This window comes from Columba livia, chromosome 3 (assembly GCF_036013475.1).
Source record: "Columba livia isolate bColLiv1 breed racing homer chromosome 3, bColLiv1.pat.W.v2, whole genome shotgun sequence".
NCBI lineage: Eukaryota > Metazoa > Chordata > Aves > Columbiformes > Columbidae > Columba > Columba livia.
In genome coordinates this window covers 12,693,083-12,699,738 of record NC_088604.1, presented here as the reverse complement: position 1 = coordinate 12,699,738, position 6,656 = coordinate 12,693,083, and positions in this window count along the sequence as shown.

Sequence of the window (6,656 nt, the reverse complement as noted above, 5' to 3'; positions counted from 1 at the left end):
CTTACAACAATAAAAAAAAAAAAAGGATATGAAAAAAGGACTTATTTCTCTCTCTTTATTTCCCCTCTTGTTCCTTGGAAGCCTCAGAGAAAAGGAGCTTTAACAGGGTAAGTGGGACTGCATGAAATATTGCTGTACTTTGGATTATTTTGTGCCATTAATGACATAGTTCATGCAGGTGAAGATTCATTCTAGAAATAAAAGCAATTACAAATACAATTCCATGTTCAATAATATTAGTTCAGCATTTTAGTAAACGTTAACGTTCACTTAATGAGTCCTAACATTGAACTATTTTTATTCCCTATAAAATCTAATTTCATTAACTTATCCAGGAAATGCAGGAAATTTCTTTGTTATTGAATATGAAAATGCATTCAGCAGTGTGCAGCTGGAAACTTGTTTGCACATATTCCTGGGGCAAAATGAAAAGTGGGTGGAGAATGAGTGTAATGAAAGACTTGGTACAAGCTTGGACTGCTGATTTTTTTAATGGAAATTTTTTTAATAGAAGAGCACAAACATGTATTTTTAAAAGCTGGATGAACAAACAAGAATAGCTCTGGGCAGATCTAATCTGCACGGCTAGCACTTACATTATGCATTAAAGAATTCAAGCTGACATTGACCTTGGCAGCACTTACAAAGGAAGAATTTTCACAAGGATGAACACGTCCTGCGCTGTGTCTTCAATTTTGTGAAGTCTTGTGTTCTTAATTCAGTATTAACTATACTTATTTCTCATACCTCCATTCTTTGTACCCTATAATTATTTTTAAGCAATAACATACTAAATACATGGGATAAAAGGGTAGTATAGTGTAGTATACAAGCATAATTCAAGCCTTCATCATCTTTTTAAAAAGATCCTCTCTGAAAATATGTCAAAACATTTCTTCTACGGCTTTCCACCAAACTAAAAGTTTTTTTTAAAGATATATTGCTAATGACAGGGTTAATATATATATGCATATAAAATAGAAAGCTACATAAAAAATGATCATAGGACTACCCACAAGTACTTCTTTCATAGGGAGCAAAAGAAGAGTTACCTTTTAATTCTCATGGTACTCTCCTTATGGTATTTGCTCCAATATCAACACCACATTCAGGTGCCCTTGACCATCACACTCCATAGGTTCCTGGAAACTGAAGATTTCTAACACTACTGTTTTTTTACAACATGCTAATCATTCTGAAGCTGGGCAACTCAGAACTACCAATGTTAATGCAGGCTTAGAGAAATGTGGTCAAAGAGGCACATTGACACAATTCAACACCTGTCCATTCCAGAAGAACCTCTCGTACAGTGAAAATATTGGACAAGATCAGTAGTTCACCCCATTTGGTCAGCTATGGTGTATTTCTGAGGCATAAGCATAGAACACCTTTTCCATAAACATGGAGTGTTTTTCTTATGAGGAGAGACTGAGAGAGCTGGGTCTGTTCAGCCTGCAGAAGAGAGGCTGAGAGGAGATCTTATCAATATTTATAAATATCTGAAGAGTGGGTGTCAAGAGGATGGAGCAGACTCCTTTTAGTGGTGCCCAACAATAGGGTGAGGGGCAATGGGCACAGACTCAAGCACAGGAAGTTCCATCTGAATATGAGGAGAAACTTCTTTCCTTTGAGGGTGACAGAACACTGGAACAGGCTGCCCAGAGAGGTTGTGGAGCCTCCTTCTCTGGAGACATTCAAGACCCACTTGGACACATTCCTGTGTGATCTGCTCTGGGTGAACCTGCTTTAGCAGATGATCTCTGGAGGTCCCTTCCAACCCCAACCATTCTGTGTTTCTGTGATTCTGTAATAGGTGAACTTTGGCAAGCCCAAGCAGGTAAGTGTGCTGCAGCAAGGCTGATCATAAGAAAGTCCAGCTCTTGTTGCTTCCCACCCTGCCGCCAGAACCTCAGCAAAATCTGGGATAAAACCAGCTATGAGAGGGAAGAAAGTGCAACAGCAAGAAGGAGTTGATACATAGGGTAAGGCACACGAGGAGCTGTCTCCAAAGCCTAAAAAAAATCTGCTTCAGAAAGAGTGGGAATGTTTGGAATTGTTGAGAAAAGCAAAACTCAAAATCCATCTTCAGACTAATCTATAGGACATTACCTTTCCCATGGTCAGCTCCCTGCCTGTTGCATACATATAAACCATGTCTTCATTTATGCATCCATCAACATACTCCTTCAAATAAACAAAATAATTTAAAAATTCTAAAGATTCCTTTATCTACAGTGTAAAAGTAAATTGAAGATTACTCTTTTTGAAAAGTTTGCTTTTCTTTTTGGCATTTTGCCTTCATTAAATGTCAGAGCAATAAACAATGAATAAACTAAAGGTACATTGACAGACTGAAAAAACTAATTGTAAGAAAGATCTTTGGGACAGGACCAAATCTTTGTTGCAAGATTTTGCAGTAAACAGTGAGTTTGGGACGAGAGGTCCTCAATGTTGTTGGAATACAAACCTTAGAATAATACTACTTCAGTGCTGGAAAACACTTTAAGCAGCTACTTATTTCACCCTTAGCTGCAAATTATAAATAACAAAGATTGTTCAGCTCCTACAGTCCATTGAAAACACTGACTCTGGAACATGTTTTCCCTAAGTTTCTTCACTAACCAATGGCAAGAGACAGTTCTGTCCCAAAGGTAGTTCAGATCACCTTCAAGCCCACCTCACTGTCTTCTCTGGGCTTTCCCAAGTCAATTCAATCCATTTCTCATTTCTCCATGTGTAGCCATAACCTCTGTTCAAAATTGTGAAATATGTCATTGCCAACAAGTTGCATTAGAGGATCCACAATTTCATAGTTAATGGAAATACATTTTGATTATACTTTAAAACATGGTGGGTCTTACATGTACATATATATATATATATATATATATATATATATATGCATGCTGACGCACTTATTTTTCACCTTTCTTTGGTAAGTTTTGCATATTTTTGCATACTTACAGTTTGTCAGAATGTATCTTAATGCAGAATTAGTCCAGGCATCTTTTTAGTGCATACACTGAATATCATTTGTATTGAATTTTCATTATGACTCCTGACTAAAAATACTTCAATAATTCAAGGGGCCTCGTGGAGGAAAGATGTTAAATGATGAAATGGAACATGCACTTCTTTTTAAGCTATCAACACTTAGTGTCTTCTTCAGATCAAATATCAAATGGTAGCATATATGTTATAAGATTTCTGTTTTCTCTGGTTAACTCACCAACTCATGATGGAGTAATTTTGCTTATGAAATTGATCATAACTTGTAAATGTTAAATTGCTGCATTTCATATAGACAGCTGTCAGCCTTTCATTTATCATCCGTACCATCAATGGACAAATGTTAAGACCAGTGTCCTTATCTTCATTTTCACCTAAGTCATACTTAACAGAAGCGATTTTGAACAAAATTAACTATGATTCTATCATTCTATCAATCCTTCTATGAAATTCTAATTTTCCAAGGTATTTTTTAAAATGCATTCTGAGTTTACCTGACAGTCTGTCTAGAAATGCTCTGCTGATGGCTCAGCAAGAACACAGGAGGTAGTTGCCTCGGCAGCTTGGCCAGGGGACAAGGCAGGAGCAACATGGTGGGACGTCCATGTTGGGAGCAGAGCATTACAATCAAAATGGGATGTGAATTCTAAGAGCAAATGTTGAGCTCATCCTGAATCACACAAAGCTTCTTGGTAAGGTGTGTTCACACAAAGCCCTGATACCATTTTGCTCGATGAAGAACCTTTTACTATACACAGGCATTCCAGCCATTTCTCAGACATGTTCCCTCAAAAGTTTGTTATCTGTTCTTGTTTGAGAAATGGCTTCCAACAGGAGAAGAAGTAACAAGCTTCATCACCTGTTTCAATTCAATTCCCTGACAGAGACAATAGCAGTACTTCTACTATAGAGGTGCTGTTATTAAGATGGATTTTAACCATCTCGCATTTGTTCACTTGTTAATCACCCACATTTATCCAAAATACACTGAGAAGGGCAATGTTAGCTTTGCATCCAGCCATTCGAAAGCCAGACAAAAACTATACATTGAATTACTATTTATTAAAAATTCACATATATTTGTCCGTATAACAGAATTCAAGGCTTTCAGTAGGCTATAATTGAATCCTTTTGTATTAATGAGCCATAACTATATCTATTGTTCTACCAGCTGATAAAAATTATTCAGAAATTATATTTAAGCTTTTCTGCATAATTATTAAAGTATAATGGCACTTAACATTTGTATTTCTCTTAGAGTCAGCATTACTAAGCTTAGTTAATTCAAAAAATAACACCAGATACTATGTCTGGAATGAAAGCATTCAAAATCTGTTCCTGCTCCAGCAGGGGGATTGGACTAGATGATCTTTTGACATCCCTTCCAATCCCAAACATACTGTGATACTGGGTGATACTGTGATTTTTTTGAGAAAATACGCCAAGACATATGGCAGGATCTTTGCTTGGCATATACACACACAACTCCAAAAATCATAGAATCATAGAATCATTTTGGTTGGAAGAGACCCTCAGGATCATTGAGTCCAACCATAACCTAACTCTAGCACTAAACCATGTTCCTAAGAACCTTAACTAAAAGCCTTTTGGTTTTTATCCGTCTCAGAATACACCCATCCAGGCCATGAGCTGCCAGCTTCTCCAGGAGAATGCTGTGGGATACGGCAACATAGGCTTTACTGAACAACATCCACAGCCTTTCCCTCATCTACTGGATGGGTCACTGTGTCGTAGTAGATCAGGTTGGTCAAACAGGACCCGCCTTTCACAAATCCATGTTGACTGGACCTGATCACTTGGTTTTCTTGTATGTGCTGTGTGATGTTAGTCGGGATGATTTGCTCCATGACCTTCCCTGGCACTGAGGCCAGACTGACAGGTCTGTGGTTCCCTGGATCCTCTTTCCAGTCCTTCTTGTAGATGGGCATCACGTTTGCCAACTTCCAGTCAACTGGGACCTCCCCAGCTAGCCAGGATTTATGATAGATAATGGAAAGTGGTTCAGTGATCACCTCAGCACCCTCGGGTGGATCCCATCTGGCCCCATAGACTTGTGCGTGTCCAAGTGGTGTAGCAGGTCACTAACCATTTCCACTTGGATTATTGAGGCTTCATTCTACTCCCCATCCCTGTCTTCTGGCTCAGGGGGCTGCGTACCTGGAGCTCGACTGTTCTGCCTATTAAAGACTGAGGTGAAGAAGGCATTTAGTACCTCAGCCTTTGCCTCATCTTCTGCAACAGAGCAAAGCCAATTCATATCACTGATTTACCCAGCTGAATGCTCATGTTCTTCTCTATGCTGTAAGAAGATACCTGAGCTGTTCCAGCTGGTGGTGGCTGGGGAGTGGAGGCTGGCAGAAGGCCAGCTGAGCATTGCCAGTGCCAACCCCCGCTCTGTTATTTAAGAGGAGGGCATGCTGTTAGCAGCTATCTCCAGCTGAAAGATCAGTCAGCTATCTCCAGCTGAAAGATCAGTGAAGCATAAAGTTTACATAATACCTCAGCTGGACTATTCTTTCTACTTGTCTGCGTGGCCTGAGTTTTGTTCTGTTACTTGATTGATTGTCTGGGCATTTGTGGCCAATGCAGGTGGAGGATATGGGAAAATGGCTCAGTGGAGTAAACATATATTTTCCCACCCAAGGTGTAGGATGAGGAATGACACAGGGAGAGGCTTTCCCAAAGAGATCAGAGAACATGTTGTAAATACAGAAGTATCATTCCCAAGTTGTACGAATCCTCCTATTACAGAATCACAGAATGGCTGGGATTGGAAGGGACCTCCGGAGATCACCTAGTCCAACCCACCTGCTAAAGCAAGTTCACCAGAGCAGATCACACAGGAATGTGTCCAGGTGGGTTTCAATGTCTCCAGAGAAGGAGGCTTCACAACCTCTCTGGGCAGCCTGTTCCAGTGCTCCGGCACCCTCAAAGGAAAGAAGTTTCTCCTCACATTCAGATGGAACCTCCTGTGCTTCAGTCTGTGCCCATTGCCCCTCATCCTATCACTGGGCACCACTGAAAGGAGTCTGGTCCCATCCTCTTGACACCCACCCTTGAGATATTTATAAGCATTGATATGATCCCCTCTCAGCTTCTCTTCTCCAGGCTGAAAAGACCCAGCTCTTTCAGTTTCTTCTCAAAGGAAAGATGCTCCATTCTGCTAATCATCTTCATAGATCTCCACCGGACTCCCTCCAGTAATTTCTTGTCCTTCTTAAACTGTGGAGCCCAGAACTGGACACAGTATTCCAGATACGACCTCACCGGAGTGGAGTAGAGTGGCTAACCTTTACAAATCTGAGCTAGAGAAGCTATTGGTAAGAAGTCACTCCTGAAAGCTAATTCATATTGGGCAGCACTCAAAGAGCTGTTCATCCAGCTGTGAGGACAGTGCTCCAGGGGAGACATTCAGGTACCTACAGACCAGCTCTCCTTGCTCTGTGCTGGGTACACAATAAAGAACACTTTGCTAAAGAATTGTGATCCATTGGTACTTACTGGTATCCAGAGAAACTTGAGCTGGTACTTCTTACAGAGCCCTGAGAAACCAGCATCCTTTTACTGCCTATTCACAACTAAAAAATCCTCAAGTTCTCACATGAGGGCTAAAATGAAGTACAAAG